The sequence below is a fragment of the Schistocerca gregaria genome, chromosome 3 (genome assembly GCF_023897955.1).
Source record: "Schistocerca gregaria isolate iqSchGreg1 chromosome 3, iqSchGreg1.2, whole genome shotgun sequence".
NCBI lineage: Eukaryota > Metazoa > Arthropoda > Insecta > Orthoptera > Acrididae > Schistocerca > Schistocerca gregaria.
The window spans coordinates 794,625,209-794,641,627 of NC_064922.1; the positions used below are offsets into that span (position 1 = coordinate 794,625,209).

At 51.8% G+C, this 16,419-nt stretch overlaps 23 non-coding genes across 23 annotated transcripts; all 23 read right to left on the reverse strand.

Moving 5' to 3' along the window:
- Nucleotides 1-563: 563 nt before the first annotated feature.
- Nucleotides 564-636, reverse strand: Trnam-cau (transfer RNA methionine (anticodon CAU)). Its single transcript has one exon. It is a non-coding gene; the product is annotated as a tRNA-Met (tRNA).
- Nucleotides 637-1,673: 1,037 nt separating this feature from the next.
- On the reverse strand, nt 1,674-1,755 carry Trnas-aga (transfer RNA serine (anticodon AGA)). Its single transcript has one exon. It is a non-coding gene; the product is annotated as a tRNA-Ser (tRNA).
- Nucleotides 1,756-1,900: 145 nt separating this feature from the next.
- On the reverse strand, nt 1,901-1,973 carry Trnak-uuu (transfer RNA lysine (anticodon UUU)). Its single transcript has one exon. It is a non-coding gene; the product is annotated as a tRNA-Lys (tRNA).
- A 670-nt stretch (nt 1,974-2,643) lies between these two features.
- On the reverse strand, nt 2,644-2,716 carry Trnam-cau (transfer RNA methionine (anticodon CAU)). The gene has a single exon. It is a non-coding gene; the product is annotated as a tRNA-Met (tRNA).
- A 1,036-nt stretch (nt 2,717-3,752) lies between these two features.
- Nucleotides 3,753-3,834, reverse strand: Trnac-aca (transfer RNA cysteine (anticodon ACA)). The gene has a single exon. It is a non-coding gene; the product is annotated as a tRNA-Cys (tRNA).
- Nucleotides 3,835-3,979: 145 nt separating this feature from the next.
- Trnak-uuu (transfer RNA lysine (anticodon UUU)) lies at nt 3,980-4,052 on the reverse strand. Its single transcript has one exon. It is a non-coding gene; the product is annotated as a tRNA-Lys (tRNA).
- A 670-nt stretch (nt 4,053-4,722) lies between these two features.
- Trnam-cau (transfer RNA methionine (anticodon CAU)) lies at nt 4,723-4,795 on the reverse strand. The gene has a single exon. It is a non-coding gene; the product is annotated as a tRNA-Met (tRNA).
- Nucleotides 4,796-5,829: 1,034 nt separating this feature from the next.
- On the reverse strand, nt 5,830-5,911 carry Trnac-aca (transfer RNA cysteine (anticodon ACA)). The gene has a single exon. It is a non-coding gene; the product is annotated as a tRNA-Cys (tRNA).
- Nucleotides 5,912-6,056: 145 nt separating this feature from the next.
- On the reverse strand, nt 6,057-6,129 carry Trnak-uuu (transfer RNA lysine (anticodon UUU)). Its single transcript has one exon. It is a non-coding gene; the product is annotated as a tRNA-Lys (tRNA).
- A 670-nt stretch (nt 6,130-6,799) lies between these two features.
- Trnam-cau (transfer RNA methionine (anticodon CAU)) lies at nt 6,800-6,872 on the reverse strand. The gene has a single exon. It is a non-coding gene; the product is annotated as a tRNA-Met (tRNA).
- A 1,035-nt stretch (nt 6,873-7,907) lies between these two features.
- On the reverse strand, nt 7,908-7,989 carry Trnas-aga (transfer RNA serine (anticodon AGA)). Its single transcript has one exon. It is a non-coding gene; the product is annotated as a tRNA-Ser (tRNA).
- Nucleotides 7,990-8,134: 145 nt separating this feature from the next.
- On the reverse strand, nt 8,135-8,207 carry Trnak-uuu (transfer RNA lysine (anticodon UUU)). Its single transcript has one exon. It is a non-coding gene; the product is annotated as a tRNA-Lys (tRNA).
- Nucleotides 8,208-8,877: 670 nt separating this feature from the next.
- On the reverse strand, nt 8,878-8,950 carry Trnam-cau (transfer RNA methionine (anticodon CAU)). Its single transcript has one exon. It is a non-coding gene; the product is annotated as a tRNA-Met (tRNA).
- Nucleotides 8,951-9,982: 1,032 nt separating this feature from the next.
- Nucleotides 9,983-10,064, reverse strand: Trnas-aga (transfer RNA serine (anticodon AGA)). Its single transcript has one exon. It is a non-coding gene; the product is annotated as a tRNA-Ser (tRNA).
- A 145-nt stretch (nt 10,065-10,209) lies between these two features.
- Nucleotides 10,210-10,282, reverse strand: Trnak-uuu (transfer RNA lysine (anticodon UUU)). Its single transcript has one exon. It is a non-coding gene; the product is annotated as a tRNA-Lys (tRNA).
- Nucleotides 10,283-10,952: 670 nt separating this feature from the next.
- Trnam-cau (transfer RNA methionine (anticodon CAU)) lies at nt 10,953-11,025 on the reverse strand. Its single transcript has one exon. It is a non-coding gene; the product is annotated as a tRNA-Met (tRNA).
- Nucleotides 11,026-12,062: 1,037 nt separating this feature from the next.
- Trnas-aga (transfer RNA serine (anticodon AGA)) lies at nt 12,063-12,144 on the reverse strand. Its single transcript has one exon. It is a non-coding gene; the product is annotated as a tRNA-Ser (tRNA).
- Nucleotides 12,145-12,289: 145 nt separating this feature from the next.
- On the reverse strand, nt 12,290-12,362 carry Trnak-uuu (transfer RNA lysine (anticodon UUU)). The gene has a single exon. It is a non-coding gene; the product is annotated as a tRNA-Lys (tRNA).
- Nucleotides 12,363-13,032: 670 nt separating this feature from the next.
- Nucleotides 13,033-13,105, reverse strand: Trnam-cau (transfer RNA methionine (anticodon CAU)). Its single transcript has one exon. It is a non-coding gene; the product is annotated as a tRNA-Met (tRNA).
- Nucleotides 13,106-14,139: 1,034 nt separating this feature from the next.
- On the reverse strand, nt 14,140-14,221 carry Trnas-aga (transfer RNA serine (anticodon AGA)). The gene has a single exon. It is a non-coding gene; the product is annotated as a tRNA-Ser (tRNA).
- A 145-nt stretch (nt 14,222-14,366) lies between these two features.
- On the reverse strand, nt 14,367-14,439 carry Trnak-uuu (transfer RNA lysine (anticodon UUU)). Its single transcript has one exon. It is a non-coding gene; the product is annotated as a tRNA-Lys (tRNA).
- A 670-nt stretch (nt 14,440-15,109) lies between these two features.
- Trnam-cau (transfer RNA methionine (anticodon CAU)) lies at nt 15,110-15,182 on the reverse strand. The gene has a single exon. It is a non-coding gene; the product is annotated as a tRNA-Met (tRNA).
- Nucleotides 15,183-16,214: 1,032 nt separating this feature from the next.
- Trnas-aga (transfer RNA serine (anticodon AGA)) lies at nt 16,215-16,296 on the reverse strand. The gene has a single exon. It is a non-coding gene; the product is annotated as a tRNA-Ser (tRNA).
- Nucleotides 16,297-16,419: the final 123 nt, after the last annotated feature.

Below are 16,419 nucleotides of genomic sequence, written 5' to 3' on the forward strand. Positions count from 1 at the left end.
AGCAGCCCAACAGCGGACCAGTGCCTCTTCTCCCTTTATTCCGGTGCTGACAGTAACTGCATCACGTGCCTGCTTTCCCCAATTGCGTTCGGATGAAGCCAAGGAAGAAGGGCGACCAACGACAGTTCGAAGACCAAAACATACAGCGTTGTGTGCGCAAATAGTTCCGTTCCGGTACCGGGAATCGAAGCCGGACCTGTTGAGTGAAAGCCAGGTATCCTAGCCACTAGACCACACAGGACTTGCTCTACAGCGGTGAGATTTACTCCGTCTCTTATTGTATTTTGTGCTGAATCTGGACTCAGTGCTGTTCTCTGCTTGCGATCATATCCGCGCCTACAGACCGGCATGGCGCACAGTTCAAAATTGACTGTCCATTGCTGTGTGCATCGCATTTTGCTTGTAACACGGAGGAGAAGTATCAAAGTTGTTACGTCGTCATAATTGGAAGTAAACATTTTGACGCTGAGGCGTGGACTCCGTGTGGATAACGGACAACAGTTAAGTTCGTTCCCTAGCAACAGCAACGCCCTTAATGCAGCCATGATGTACAGAAAATTAAATGCCCCGGGTGAGGATCGAACTCTCGACCTTAAGATTATGAGACTTACGCCCTGCCTACTGCGCTACCGAGGCACGCCGCAGACGACCTCGAAGGAAACTCGCTAAGTCTCACATATTAGAGAAAGACAGTTTGCGCTTTCTGAAGGATCTATTGTCTTGCTACACGTACGAAACTCGGTAAGTCTCCCATATTAGAGATAGACAGTTTGCGCTTTCTGAAGAATCTGTTGTCTTGCTACACGTGCTGTCCCGACTCTCTAGATTAAACTGCAGCCGCAGCTATACAGCTATAAGGTCCTGAGGCTGACCCATCTCAAGCGAGCAATCCGCGCGGCAGCATTGTTGCCACAAGAGCAAAATAATGCATCGACCGGGAATCGTGCCGGCATACCTTAAGATTATGAGACTTAGGCGCTGCCTACTGCACTACTGAGTCACAAACCACTCAACTACAGATGCTCGACAAGCTACCCGTGCTTTCCAAGCAGCTGTCGGCAGGGAAACTGGGATTGCCACCCAGCGACGTCGAAAAAGGGGCTAAACTCGCGAAGTCCCCCACTACACTGCCTTAAAACGACCGTTCATCACTATCGTGTGAGTAACCTTGCGTCAGCGGCGACGAGTCTTGCCCAAAGACGTAGCGTGCTTGGAGGCGCTGCCCGAATGCGTGTGGATGCACCCTCCTACCTCGTAATGCGCCTGCAGCTCCTATAGCCGTGGGCCGCCGTCGGCGGGCGGGAAGCCGACACAGCGCGGCGTTGCGAGCAGCGGCAGTGCGGTGGTGTTGTACTGTTGAGCATAGTTGCCTTCCAAGCAGTTGATCCGGGTACGATTCCCGGCCACCGCAAGTGGCGCTAATTTTTCCGTATCATTATGTGGGCTCCTGCTGTTAAATTAAGGTTTTTTTTTTTTTTTTTCGTCGTTGCACCATCCTGTAGTATGTCCCGACTTGTCCCGACTTTGCTCGGCTGAAGCGAAAGCTGACGCTTGGAAATCGCCCTTATCTAAAGGACAGGCACTATAAACGGCTGTGAGAGGTGAGGTGTGGCGAGGTACCAAAACGCGATATTTTCTGCTTCTTCTTCCAAAACAAGAAAAGAAAAATCCGACGCAGTCGGTAGGACTCGAACCTACGCTCCCAGAAGGAATCTGATTTCTAGTCAGACGCCTTAACCACTCGGCCACGACTGCTTGTCCAACAGGTGCCCCTCGAATCGTGAAAAACCAGACCGGTTGCGTCTGCGCAGAATGCCGACAGGAAACGTAAAACCGTGCACTGATTACGACAGGGCTACTATCGCTACGAGACGAGCCATTATGGAAGCGTTAAAATCTTCGCCCGGACAGGGACTCGAACCCTGGACCCTTAGGTTAAAAGCCTAGTGCTCTACCGACTGAGCTATCCGGGCTTTCGCTTGTTGTGGTTGGAGCGGTTTCAAGCAACGTGATTAAGTGGAAGGTGTGTGTAGGCTTCTGGCGCTACTGGCGACTGCACCGACTACTCACTGACGCTGGTAGCAGCCCAACAGCGGACCAGTGCCTCTTCTCCCTTTATTCCGGTGCTGACAGTAACTGCATCACGTGCCTGCTTTCCCCAATTGCGTTCGGATGAAGCCAAGGAAGAAGGGCGACCAACGACAGTTCGAAGACCAAAACATGGAGCGTTGTGTGCGCAAATAGTTCCGTTCCGGTACCGGGAATCGAAGCCGGACCTGTTGAGTGAAAGCCAGGTATCCTAGCCACTAGACCACACAGGACTTGCTCTACAGCGGTGAGATTTACTCCGTCTCTTATTGTATTTTGTGCTGAATCTGGACTCAGTGCTGTTCTCTGCTTGCGATCATATCCGCGCCTACAGACCGGCATGGCGCACAGTTCAAAATTGACTGTCCATTGCTGTGTGCATCGCATTTTGCTTGTAACACGGAGGAGAAGTATCAAAGTTGTTACGTCGTCATAATTGGAAGTAAACATTTTGACGCTGAGGCGTGGACTCCGTGTGGATAACGGACAACAGTTAAGTTCGTTCCCTAGCAACAGCAACGTCCTTAATGCAGCCATGATGTACAGAAAATTGAATGCCCCGGGTGAGGATCGAACTCTCGACCTTAAGATTATGAGACTTACGCCCTGCCTACTGCGCTACCGAGGCACGCCGCAGACGACCTCGAAGGAAACTCGCTAAGTCTCACATATTAGAGAAAGACAGTTTGCGCTTTCTGAAGGATCTATTGTCTTGCTACACGTACGAAACTCGGTAAGTCTCCCATATTAGAGATAGACAGTTTGCGCTTTCTGAAGAATCTGTTGTCTTGCTACACGTGCTGTCCCGACTCTCTAGATTAAACTGCAGCCGCAGCTATACAGCTATAAGGTCCTGAGGCTGACCCATCTCAAGCGAGCAATCCGCGCGGCAGCATTGTTGCCACAAGAGCAAAATAATGCATCGACCGGGAATCGTGCCGGCATACCTTAAGATTATGAGACTTAGGCGCTGCCTACTGCACTACTGAGTCACAAACCACTCAACTACAGATGCTCGACAAGCTACCCGTGCTTTCCAAGCAGCTGTCGGCAGGGAAACTGGGATTGCCACCCAGCGACGTCGAAAAAGGGGCTAAACTCGCGAAGTCCCCCACTACACTGCCTTAAAACGACCGTTCATCACTATCGTGTGAGTAACCTTGCGTCAGCGGCGACGAGTCTTGCCCAAAGACGTAGCGTGCTTGGAGGCGCTGCCCGAATGCGTGTGGATGCACCCTCCTACCTCGTAATGCGCCTGCAGCTCCTATAGCCGTGGGCCGCCGTCGGCGGGCGGGAAGCCGACACAGCGCGGCGTTGCGAGCAGCGGCAGTGCGGTGGTGTTGTACTGTTGGGCATAGTTGCCTTCCAAGCAGTTGATCCGGGTACGATTCCCGGCCACCGCAAGTGGCGCTAATTTTTCCGTATCATTATGTGGGCTCCTGCTGTTAAATTAAGGTTTTTTTTTTTTTTTTCGTCGTTGCACCATCCTGTAGTATGTCCCGACTTGTCCCGACTTTGCTCGGCTGAAGCGAAAGCTGACGCTTGGAAATCGCCCTTATCTAAAGGACAGGCACTATAAACGGCTGTGAGAGGTGAGGTGTGGCGAGGTACCAAAACGCGATATTTTCTGCTTCTTCTTCCAAAACAAGAAAAGAAAAATCCGACGCAGTCGGTAGGACTCGAACCTACGCTCCCAGAGGGAATCTGATTTGTAGTCAGACGCCTTAACCACTCGGCCACGACTTCTTGTCCAACAGGTGCCCCTCGAATCGTGAAAAACCCAACCGGTTGCGTCTGCGCAGAATGCCGACAGGAAACGTAAAACCGTGCACTGATTACGACAGGGCTACTATCGCTACGAGACGAGCCATTATGGAAGCGTTAAAATCTTCGCCCGGACAGGGACTCGAACCCTGGACCCTTAGGTTAAAAGCCTAATGCTCTACCGACTGAGCTATCCGGGCTTTCGCTTGTTGTGGTTGGAGCGGTTTCAAGCAACGTGATTAAGTGGAAGGTGTGTGTAGGCTTCTGGCGCTACTGGCGACTGCACCGACTACTCACTGACGCTGGTAGCAGCCCAACAGCGGACCAGTGCCTCTTCTCCCTTTATTCCGGTGCTGACAGTAACTGCATCACGTGCCTGCTTTCCCCAATTGCGTTCGGATGAAGCCAAGGAAGAAGGGCGACCAACGACAGTTCGAAGACCAAAACATGGAGCGTTGTGTGCGCAAATAGTTCCGTTCCGGTACCGGGAATCGAAGCCGGACCTGTTGAGTGAAAGCCAGGTATCCTAGCCACTAGACCACACAGGACTTGCTCTACAGCGGTGAGATTTACTCCGTCTCTTATTGTATTTTGTGCTGAATCTGGACTCAGTGCTGTTCTCTGCTTGCGATCATATCCGCGCCTACAGACCGGCATGGCGCACAGTTCAAAATTGACTGTCCATTGCTGTGTGCATCGCATTTTGCTTGTAACACGGAGGAGAAGTATCAAAGTTGTTACGTCGTCATAATTGGAAGTAAACATTTTGACGCTGAGGCGTGGACTCCGTGTGGATAACGGACAACAGTTAAGTTCGTTCCCTAGCAACAGCAACGTCCTTAATGCAGCCATGATGTACAGAAAATTAAATGCCCCGGGTGAGGATCGAACTCTCGACCTTAAGATTATGAGACTTACGCCCTGCCTACTGCGCTACCGAGGCACGCCGCAGACGACCTCGAAGGAAACTCGCTAAGTCTCACATATTAGAGAAAGACAGTTTGCGCTTTCTGAAGGATCTATTGTCTTGCTACACGTACGAAACTCGGTAAGTCTCCCATATTAGAGATAGACAGTTTGCGCTTTCTGAAGAATCTGTTGTCTTGCTACACGTGCTGTCCCGACTCTCTAGATTAAACTGCAGCCGCAGCTATACAGCTATAAGGTCCTGAGGCTGACCCATCTCAAGCGAGCAATCCGCGCGGCAGCATTGTTGCCACAAGAGCAAAATAATGCATCGACCGGGAATCGTGCCGGCATACCTTAAGATTATGAGACTTAGGCGCTGCCTACTGCACTACTGAGTCACAAACCACTCAACTACAGATGCTCGACAAGCTACCCGTGCTTTCCAAGCAGCTGTCGGCAGGGAAACTGGGATTGCCACCCAGCGACGTCGAAAAAGGGGCTAAACTCGCGAAGTCCCCCACTACACTGCCTTAAAACGACCGTTCATCACTATCGTGTGAGTAACCTTGCGTCAGCGGCGACGAGTCTTGCCCAAAGACGTAGCGTGCTTGGAGGCGCTGCCCGAATGCGTGTGGATGCACCCTCCTACCTCGTAATGCGCCTGCAGCTCCTATAGCCGTGGGCCGCCGTCGGCGGGCGGGAAGCCGACACAGCGCGGCGTTGCGAGCAGCGGCAGTGCGGTGGTGTTGTACTGTTGGGCATAGTTGCCTTCCAAGCAGTTGATCCGGGTACGATTCCCGGCCACCGCAAGTGGCGCTAATTTTTCCGTATCATTATGTGGGCTCCTGCTGTTAAATTAAGGTTTTTTTTTTTTTTCGTCGTTGCACCATCCTGTAGTATGTCCCGACTTGTCCCGACTTTGCTCGGCTGAAGCGAAAGCTGACGCTTGGAAATCGCCCTTATCTAAAGGACAGGCACTATAAACGGCTGTGAGAGGTGAGGTGTGGCGAGGTACCAAAACGCGATATTTTCTGCTTCTTCTTCCAAAACAAGAAAAGAAAAATCCGACGCAGTCGGTAGGACTCGAACCTACGCTCCCAGAGGGAATCTGATTTGTAGTCAGACGCCTTAACCACTCGGCCACGACTTCTTGTCCAACAGGTGCCCCTCGAATCGTGAAAAACCCAACCGGTTGCGTCTGCGCAGAATGCCGACAGGAAACGTAAAACCGTGCACTGATTACGACAGGGCTACTATCGCTACGAGACGAGCCATTATGGAAGCGTTAAAATCTTCGCCCGGACAGGGACTCGAACCCTGGACCCTTAGGTTAAAAGCCTAATGCTCTACCGACTGAGCTATCCGGGCTTTCGCTTGTTGTGGTTGGAGCGGTTTCAAGCAACGTGATTAAGTGGAAGGTGTGTGTAGGCTTCTGGCGCTACTGGCGACTGCACCGACTACTCACTGACGCTGGTAGCAGCCCAACAGCGGACCAGTGCCTCTTCTCCCTTTATTCCGGTGCTGACAGTAACTGCATCACGTGCCTGCTTTCCCCAATTGCGTTCGGATGAAGCCAAGGAAGAAGGGCGACCAACGACAGTTCGAAGACCAAAACATACAGCGTTGTGTGCGCAAATAGTTCCGTTCCGGTACCGGGAATCGAAGCCGGACCTGTTGAGTGAAAGCCAGGTATCCTAGCCACTAGACCACACAGGACTTGCTCTACAGCGGTGAGATTTACTCCGTCTCTTATTGTATTTTGTGCTGAATCTGGACTCAGTGCTGTTCTCTGCTTGCGATCATATCCGCGCCTACAGACCGGCATGGCGCACAGTTCAAAATTGACTGTCCATTGCTGTGTGCATCGCATTTTGCTTGTAACACGGAGGAGAAGTATCAAAGTTGTTACGTCGTCATAATTGGAAGTAAACATTTTGACGCTGAGGCGTGGACTCCGTGTGGATAACGGACAACAGTTAAGTTCGTTCCCTAGCAACAGCAACGCCCTTAATGCAGCCATGATGTACAGAAAATTAAATGCCCCGGGTGAGGATCGAACTCTCGACCTTAAGATTATGAGACTTACGCCCTGCCTACTGCGCTACCGAGGCACGCCGCAGACGACCTCGAAGGAAACTCGCTAAGTCTCACATATTAGAGAAAGACAGTTTGCGCTTTCTGAAGGATCTATTGTCTTGCTACACGTACGAAACTCGGTAAGTCTCCCATATTAGAGATAGACAGTTTGCGCTTTCTGAAGAATCTGTTGTCTTGCTACACGTGCTGTCCCGACTCTCTAGATTAAACTGCAGCCGCAGCTATACAGCTATAAGGTCCTGAGGCTGACCCATCTCAAGCGAGCAATCCGCGCGGCAGCATTGTTGCCACAAGAGCAAAATAATGCATCGACCGGGAATCGTGCCGGCATACCTTAAGATTATGAGACTTAGGCGCTGCCTACTGCACTACTGAGTCACAAACCACTCAACTACAGATGCTCGACAAGCTACCCGTGCTTTCCAAGCAGCTGTCGGCAGGGAAACTGGGATTGCCACCCAGCGACGTCGAAAAAGGGGCTAAACTCGCGAAGTCCCCCACTACACTGCCTTAAAACGACCGTTCATCACTATCGTGTGAGTAACCTTGCGTCAGCGGCGACGAGTCTTGCCCAAAGACGTAGCGTGCTTGGAGGCGCTGCCCGAATGCGTGTGGATGCACCCTCCTACCTCGTAATGCGCCTGCAGCTCCTATAGCCGTGGGCCGCCGTCGGCGGGCGGGAAGCCGACACAGCGCGGCGTTGCGAGCAGCGGCAGTGCGGTGGTGTTGTACTGTTGAGCATAGTTGCCTTCCAAGCAGTTGATCCGGGTACGATTCCCGGCCACCGCAAGTGGCGCTAATTTTTCCGTATCATTATGTGGGCTCCTGCTGTTAAATTAAGGTTTTTTTTTTTTTTTCGTCGTTGCACCATCCTGTAGTATGTCCCGACTTGTCCCGACTTTGCTCGGCTGAAGCGAAAGCTGACGCTTGGAAATCGCCCTTATCTAAAGGACAGGCACTATAAACGGCTGTGAGAGGTGAGGTGTGGCGAGGTACCAAAACGCGATATTTTCTGCTTCTTCTTCCAAAACAAGAAAAGAAAAATCCGACGCAGTCGGTAGGACTCGAACCTACGCTCCCAGAAGGAATCTGATTTCTAGTCAGACGCCTTAACCACTCGGCCACGACTGCTTGTCCAACAGGTGCCCCTCGAATCGTGAAAAACCCGACCGGTTGCGTCTGCGCAGAATGCCGACAGGAAACGTAAAACCGTGCACTGATTACGACAGGGCTACTATCGCTACGAGACGAGCCATTATGGAAGCGTTAAAATCTTCGCCCGGACAGGGACTCGAACCCTGGACCCTTAGGTTAAAAGCCTAATGCTCTACCGACTGAGCTATCCGGTCTTTCGCTTGTTGTGGTTGGAGCGGTTTCAAGCAACGTGATTAAGTGGAAGGTGTGTGTAGGCTTCTGGCGCTACTGGCGACTGCACCGACTACTCACTGACGCTGGTAGCAGCCCAACAGCGGACCAGTGCCTCTTCTCCCTTTATTCCGGTGCTGACAGTAACTGCATCACGTGCCTGCTTTCCCCAATTGCGTTCGGATGAAGCCAAGGAAGAAGGGCGACCAACGACAGTTCGAAGACCAAAACATGGAGCGTTGTGTGCGCAAATAGTTCCGTTCCGGTACCGGGAATCGAAGCCGGACCTGTTGAGTGAAAGCCAGGTATCCTAGCCACTAGACCACACAGGACTTGCTCTACAGCGGTGAGATTTACTCCGTCTCTTATTGTATTTTGTGCTGAATCTGGACTCAGTGCTGTTCTCTGCTTGCGATCATATCCGCGCCTACAGACCGGCATGGCGCACAGTTCAAAATTGACTGTCCATTGCTGTGTGCATCGCATTTTGCTTGTAACACGGAGGAGAAGTATCAAAGTTGTTACGTCGTCATAATTGGAAGTAAACATTTTGACGCTGAGGCGTGGACTCCGTGTGGATAACGGACAACAGTTAAGTTCGTTCCCTAGCAACAGCAACGCCCTTAATGCAGCCATGATGTACAGAAAATTAAATGCCCCGGGTGAGGATCGAACTCTCGACCTTAAGATTATGAGACTTACGCCCTGCCTACTGCGCTACCGAGGCACGCCGCAGACGACCTCGAAGGAAACTCGCTAAGTCTCACATATTAGAGAAAGACAGTTTGCGCTTTCTGAAGGATCTATTGTCTTGCTACACGTACGAAACTCGGTAAGTCTCCCATATTAGAGATAGACAGTTTGCGCTTTCTGAAGAATCTGTTGTCTTGCTACACGTGCTGTCCCGACTCTCTAGATTAAACTGCAGCCGCAGCTATACAGCTATAAGGTCCTGAGGCTGACCCATCTCAAGCGAGCAATCCGCGCGGCAGCATTGTTGCCACAAGAGCAAAATAATGCATCGACCGGGAATCGTGCCGGCATACCTTAAGATTATGAGACTTAGGCGCTGCCTACTGCACTACTGAGTCACAAACCACTCAACTACAGATGCTCGACAAGCTACCCGTGCTTTCCAAGCAGCTGTCGGCAGGGAAACTGGGATTGCCACCCAGCGACGTCGAAAAAGGGGCTAAACTCGCGAAGTCCCCCACTACACTGCCTTAAAACGACCGTTCATCACTATCGTGTGAGTAACCTTGCGTCAGCGGCGACGAGTCTTGCCCAAAGACGTAGCGTGCTTGGAGGCGCTGCCCGAATGCGTGTGGATGCACCCTCCTACCTCGTAATGCGCCTGCAGCTCCTATAGCCGTGGGCCGCCGTCGGCGGGCGGGAAGCCGACACAGCGCGGCGTTGCGAGCAGCGGCAGTGCGGTGGTGTTGTACTGTTGAGCATAGTTGCCTTCCAAGCAGTTGATCCGGGTACGATTCCCGGCCACCGCAAGTGGCGCTAATTTTTCCGTATCATTATGTGGGCTCCTGCTGTTAAATTAAGGTTTTTTTTTTTTCGTCGTTGCACCATCCTGTAGTATGTCCCGACTTGTCACGACTTTGCTCGGCTGACGCGAAAGCTGACGCTTGGAAATCGCCCTTATCTAAAGGACAGGCACTATAAACGGCTGTGAGAGGTGAGGTGTGGCGAGGTACCAAAACGCGATATTTTCTGCTTCTTCTTCCAAAACAAGAAAAGAAAAATCCGACGCAGTCGGTAGGACTCGAACCTACGCTCCCAGAGGGAATCTGATTTCTAGTCAGACGCCTTAACCACTCGGCCACGACTGCTTGTCCAACAGGTGCCCCTCGAATCGTGAAAAACCCAACCGGTTGCGTCTGCGCAGAATGCCGACAGGAAACGTAAAACCGTGCACTGATTACGACAGGGCTACTATCGCTACGAGACGAGCCATTATGGAAGCGTTAAAATCTTCGCCCGGACAGGGACTCGAACCCTGGACCCTTAGGTTAAAAGCCTAATGCTCTACCGACTGAGCTATCCGGGCTTTCGCTTGTTGTGGTTGGAGCGGTTTCAAGCAACGTGATTAAGTGGAAGGTGTGTGTAGGCTTCTGGCGCTACTGGCGACTGCACCGACTACTCACTGACGCTGGTAGCAGCCCAACAGCGGACCAGTGCCTCTTCTCCCTTTATTCCGGTGCTGACAGTAACTGCATCACGTGCCTGCTTTCCCCGATTGCGTTCGGTTGAAGCCAAGGAAGAAGGGCGACCAACGACAGTTCGAAGACCAAAACATGGAGCGTTGTGTGCGCAAATAGTTCCGTTCCGGTACCGGGAATCGAAGCCGGACCTGTTGAGTGAAAGCCAGGTATCCTAGCCACTAGACCACACAGGACTTGCTCTACAGCGGTGAGATTTACTCCGTCTCTTATTGTATTTTGTGCTGAATCTGGACTCAGTGCTGTTCTCTGCTTGCGATCATATCCGCGCCTACAGACCGGCTTGGCGCACAGTTCAAAATTGACTGTCCATTGCTGTGTGCATCGCATTTTGCTTGTAACACGGAGGAGAAGTATCAAAGTTGTTACGTCGTCATAATTGGAAGTAAACATTTTGACGCTGAGGCGTGGACTCCGTGTGGATAACGGACAACAGTTAAGTTCGTTCCCTAGCAACAGCACCGCCCTTAATGCAGCCATGATGTACAGAAAATTAAATGCCTCGGGTGAGGATCGAACTCTCGACCTTAAGATTATGAGACTTACGCCCTGCCTACTGCGCTACCGAGGCACGCCGGAGACGACCTCGAAGGAAACTCGCTAAGTCTCACATATTAGAGAAAGACAGTTTGCGCTTTCTGAAGGATCTATTGTCTTGCTACACGTACGAAACTCGGTAAGTCTCACATATTAGAGATAGACAGTTTGCGCTTTCTGAAGAATCTGTTGTCTTGCTACACGTGCTGTCCCGACTCTCTAGATTAAACTGCAGCCGCAGCTATACAGCTATAAGGTCCTGAGGCTGACCCATCTCAAGCGAGCAATCCGCGCGGCAGCATTGTTGCCACAAGAGCAAAATAATGCATCGACCGGGAATCGTGCCGGCATACCTTAAGATTATGAGACTTAGGCGCTGCCTACTGCACTACTGAGTCACAAACCACTCAACTACAAATGCTCGACAAGCTACCCGTGCTTTCCAAGCAGCTGTCGGCAGGGAAACTGGGATTGCCACCCAGCGACGTCGAAAAAGGGGCTAAACTCGCGAAGTCCCCCACTACACTGCCTTAAAACGACCGTTCATCACTATCGTGTGAGTAACCTTGCGTCAGCGGCGACGAGTCTTGCCCAAAGACGTAGCGTGCTTGGAGGCGCTGCCCGAATGCGTGTGGATGCACCCTCCTACCTCGTAATGCGCCTGCAGCTCCTATAGCCGTGGGCCGCCGTCGGCGGGCGGGAAGCCGACACAGCGCGGCGTTGCGAGCAGCGGCAGTGCGGTGGTGTTGTACTGTTGAGCATAGTTGCCTTCCAAGCAGTTGATCCGGGTACGATTCCCGGCCACCGCAAGTGGCGCTAATTTTTCCGTATTATTATGTGGGCTCCTGCTGTTAAATTAAGGTTTTTTTTTTTTTTTTTCGTCGTTGCACCATCCTGTAGTATGTCCCGACTTGTCCCGACTTTGCTCGGCTGAAGCGAAAGCTGACGCTTGGAAATCGCCCTTATCTAAAGGACAGGCACTATAAACGGCTGTGAGAGGTGAGGTGTGGCGAGGTACCAAAACGCGATATTTTCTGCTTCTTCTTCCAAAACAAGAAAAGAAAAATCCGACGCAGTCGGTAGGACTCGAACCTACGCTCCCAGAAGGAATCTGATTTCTAGTCAGACGCCTTAACCACTCGGCCACGACTGCTTGTCCAACAAGTGCCCCTCGAATCGTGAAAAACCCGACCGGTTGCGTCTGCGCAGAATGCCGACAGGAAACGTAAAACCGTGCACTGATTACGACAGGGCTACTATCGCTACGAGACGAGCCATTATGGAAGCGTTAAAATCTTCGCCCGGACAGGGACTCGAACCCTGGACCCTTAGGTTAAAAGCCTAATGCTCTACCGACTGAGCTATCCGGGCTTTCGGTTGTTGTGGTTGGAGCGGTTTCAAGCAACGTGATTAAGTGGAAGGTGTGTGTAGGCTTCTGGCGCTACTGGCGACTGCACCGACTACTCACTGACGCTGGTAGCAGCCCAACAGCGGACCAGTGCCTCTTCTCCCTTTATTCCGGTGCTGACAGTAACTGCATCACGTGCCTGCTTTCCCCGATTGCGTTCGGTTGAAGCCAAGGAAGAAGGGCGACCAACGACAGTTCGAAGACCAAAACATGGAGCGTTGTGTGCGCAAATAGTTCCGTTCCGGTACCGGGAATCGAAGCCGGACCTGTTGAGTGAAAGCCAGGTATCCTAGCCACTAGACCACACAGGACTTGCTCTACAGCGGTGAGATTTACTCCGTCTCTTATTGTATTTTGTGCTGAATCTGGACTCAGTGCTGTTCTCTGCTTGCGATCATATCCGCGCCTACAGACCGGCTTGGCGCACAGTTCAAAATTGACTGTCCATTGCTGTGTGCATCGCATTTTGCTTGTAACAAGGAGGAGAAGTATCAAAGTTGTTACGTCGTCATAATTGGAAGTAAACATTTTGACGCTGAGGCGTGGACTCCGTGTGGATAACGGACAACAGTTAAGTTCGTTCCCTAGCAACAGCACCGCCCTTAATGCAGCCATGATGTACAGCAAATTAAATGCCTCGGGTGAGGATCGAACTCTCGACCTTAAGATTATGAGACTTACGCCCTGCCTACTGCGCTACCGAGGCACGCCGGAGACGACCTCGAAGGAAACTCGCTAAGTCTCACATATTAGAGAAAGACAGTTTGCGCTTTCTGAAGGATCTATTGTCTTGCTACACGTACGAAACTCGGTAAGTCTCACATATTAGAGATAGACAGTTTGCGCTTTCTGAAGAATCTGTTGTCTTGCTACACGTGCTGTCCCGACTCTCTAGATTAAACTGCAGCCGCAGCTATACAGCTATAAGGTCCTGAGGCTGACCCATCTCAAGCGAGCAATCCGCGCGGCAGCATTGTTGCCACAAGAGCAAAATAATGCATCGACCGGGAATCGTGCCGGCATACCTTAAGATTATGAGACTTAGGCGCTGCCTACTGCACTACTGAGTCACAAACCACTCAACTACAAATGCTCGACAAGCTACCCGTGCTTTCCAAGCAGCTGTCGGCAGGGAAACTGGGATTGCCACCCAGCGACGTCGAAAAAGGGGCTAAACTCGCGAAGTCCCCCACTACACTGCCTTAAAACGACCGTTCATCACTATCGTGTGAGTAACCTTGCGTCAGCGGCGACGAGTCTTGCCCAAAGACGTAGCGTGCTTGGAGGCGCTGCCCGAATGCGTGTGGATGCACCCTCCTACCTCGTAATGCGCCTGCAGCTCCTATAGCCGTGGGCCGCCGTCGGCGGGCGGGAAGCCGACACAGCGCGGCGTTGCGAGCAGCGGCAGTGCGGTGGTGTTGTACTGTTGAGCATAGTTGCCTTCCAAGCAGTTGATCCGGGTACGATTCCCGGCCACCGCAAGTGGCGCTAATTTTTCCGTATCATTATGTGGGCTCCTGCTGTTAAATTAAGGTTTTTTTTTTTTTTCGTCGTTGCACCATCCTGTAGTATGTCCCGACTTGTCCCGACTTTGCTCGGCTGAAGCGAAAGCTGACGCTTGGAAATCGCCCTTATCTAAAGGACAGGCACTATAAACGGCTGTGAGAGGTGAGGTGTGGCGAGGTACCAAAACGCGATATTTTCTGCTTCTTCTTCCAAAACAAGAAAAGAAAAATCCGACGCAGTCGGTAGGACTCGAACCTACGCTCCCAGAAGGAATCTGATTTCTAGTCAGACGCCTTAACCACTCGGCCACGACTGCTTGTCCAACAAGTGCCCCTCGAATCGTGAAAAACCCGACCGGTTGCGTCTGCGCAGAATGCCGACAGGAAACGTAAAACCGTGCACTGATTACGACAGGGCTACTATCGCTACGAGACGAGCCATTATGGAAGCGTTAAAATCTTCGCCCGGACAGGGACTCGAACCCTGGACCCTTAGGTTAAAAGCCTAATGCTCTACCGACTGAGCTATCCGGGCTTTCGCTTGTTGTGGTTGGAGCGGTTTCAAGCAACGTGATTAAGTGGAAGGTGTGTGTAGGCTTCTGGCGCTACTGGCGACTGCACCGACTACTCACTGACGCTGGTAGCAGCCCAACAGCGGACCAGTGCCTCTTCTCCCTTTATTCCGGTGCTGACAGTAACTGCATCACGTGCCTGCTTTCCCCAATTGCGTTCGGATGAAGCCAAGGAAGAAGGGCGACCAACGACAGTTCGAAGACCAAAACATGGAGCGTTGTGTGCGCAAATAGTTCCGTTCCGGTACCGGGAATCGAAGCCGGACCTGTTGAGTGAAAGCCAGGTATCCTAGCCACTAGACCACACAGGACTTGCTCTACAGCGGTGAGATTTACTCCGTCTCTTATTGTATTTTGTGCTGAATCTGGACTCAGTGCTGTTCTCTGCTTGCGATCATATCCGCGCCTACAGACCGGCATGGCGCACAGTTCAAAATTGACTGTCCATTGCTGTGTGCATCGCATTTTGCTTGTAACACGGAGGAGAAGTATCAAAGTTGTTACGTCGTCATAATTGGAAGTAAACATTTTGACGCTGAGGCGTGGACTCCGTGTGGATAACGGACAACAGTTAAGTTCGTTCCCTAGCAACAGCAACGCCCTTAATGCAGCCATGATGTACAGAAAATTAAATGCCCCGGGTGAGGATCGAACTCTCGACCTTAAGATTATGAGACTTACGCCCTGCCTACTGCGCTACCGAGGCACGCCGCAGACGACCTCGAAGGAAACTCGCTAAGTCTCACATATTAGAGAAAGACAGTTTGCGCTTTCTGAAGGATCTATTGTCTTGCTACACGTACGAAACTCGGTAAGTCTCCCATATTAGAGATAGACAGTTTGCGCTTTCTGAAGAATCTGTTGTCTTGCTACACGTGCTGTCCCGACTCTCTAGATTAAACTGCAGCCGCAGCTATACAGCTATAAGGTCCTGAGGCTGACCCATCTCAAGCGAGCAATCCGCGCGGCAGCATTGTTGCCACAAGAGCAAAATAATGCATCGACCGGGAATCGTGCCGGCATACCTTAAGATTATGAGACTTAGGCGCTGCCTACTGCACTACTGAGTCACAAACCACTCAACTACAGATGCTCGACAAGCTACCCGTGCTTTCCAAGCAGCTGTCGGCAGGGAAACTGGGATTGCCACCCAGCGACGTCGAAAAAGGGGCTAAACTCGCGAAGTCCCCCACTACACTGCCTTAAAACGACCGTTCATCACTATCGTGTGAGTAACCTTGCGTCAGCGGCGACGAGTCTTGCCCAAAGACGTAGCGTGCTTGGAGGCGCTGCCCGAATGCGTGTGGATGCACCCTCCTACCTCGTAATGCGCCTGCAGCTCCTATAGCCGTGGGCCGCCGTCGGCGGGCGGGAAGCCGACACAGCGCGGCGTTGCGAGCAGCGGCAGTGCGGTGGTGTTGTACTGTTGAGCATAGTTGCCTTCCAAGCAGTTGATCCGGGTACGATTCCCGGCCACCGCAAGTGGCGCTAATTTTTCCGTATCATTATGTGGGCTCCTGCTGTTAAATTAAGGTTTTTTTTTTTTCGTCGTTGCACCATCCTGTAGTATGTCCCGACTTGTCACGACTTTGCTCGGCTGACGCGAAAGCTGACGCTTGGAAATCGCCCTTATCTAAAGGACAGGCACTATAAACGGCTGTGAGAGGTGAGGTGTGGCGAGGTACCAAAACGCGATATTTTCTGCTTCTTCTTCCAAAACAAGAAAAGAAAAATCCGACGCAGTCGGTAGGACTCGAACCTACGCTCCCAGAGGGAATCTGATTTCTAGTCAGACGCCTTAACCACTCGGCCACGACTGCTTGTCCAACAGGTGCCCCTCGAATCGTGAAAAACCCAACCGGTTGCGTCTGCGCAGAATGCCGACAGGAAACGTAAAACCGTGCACTGATTACGACAGGGCTACTATCGCTACGAGACGAGCC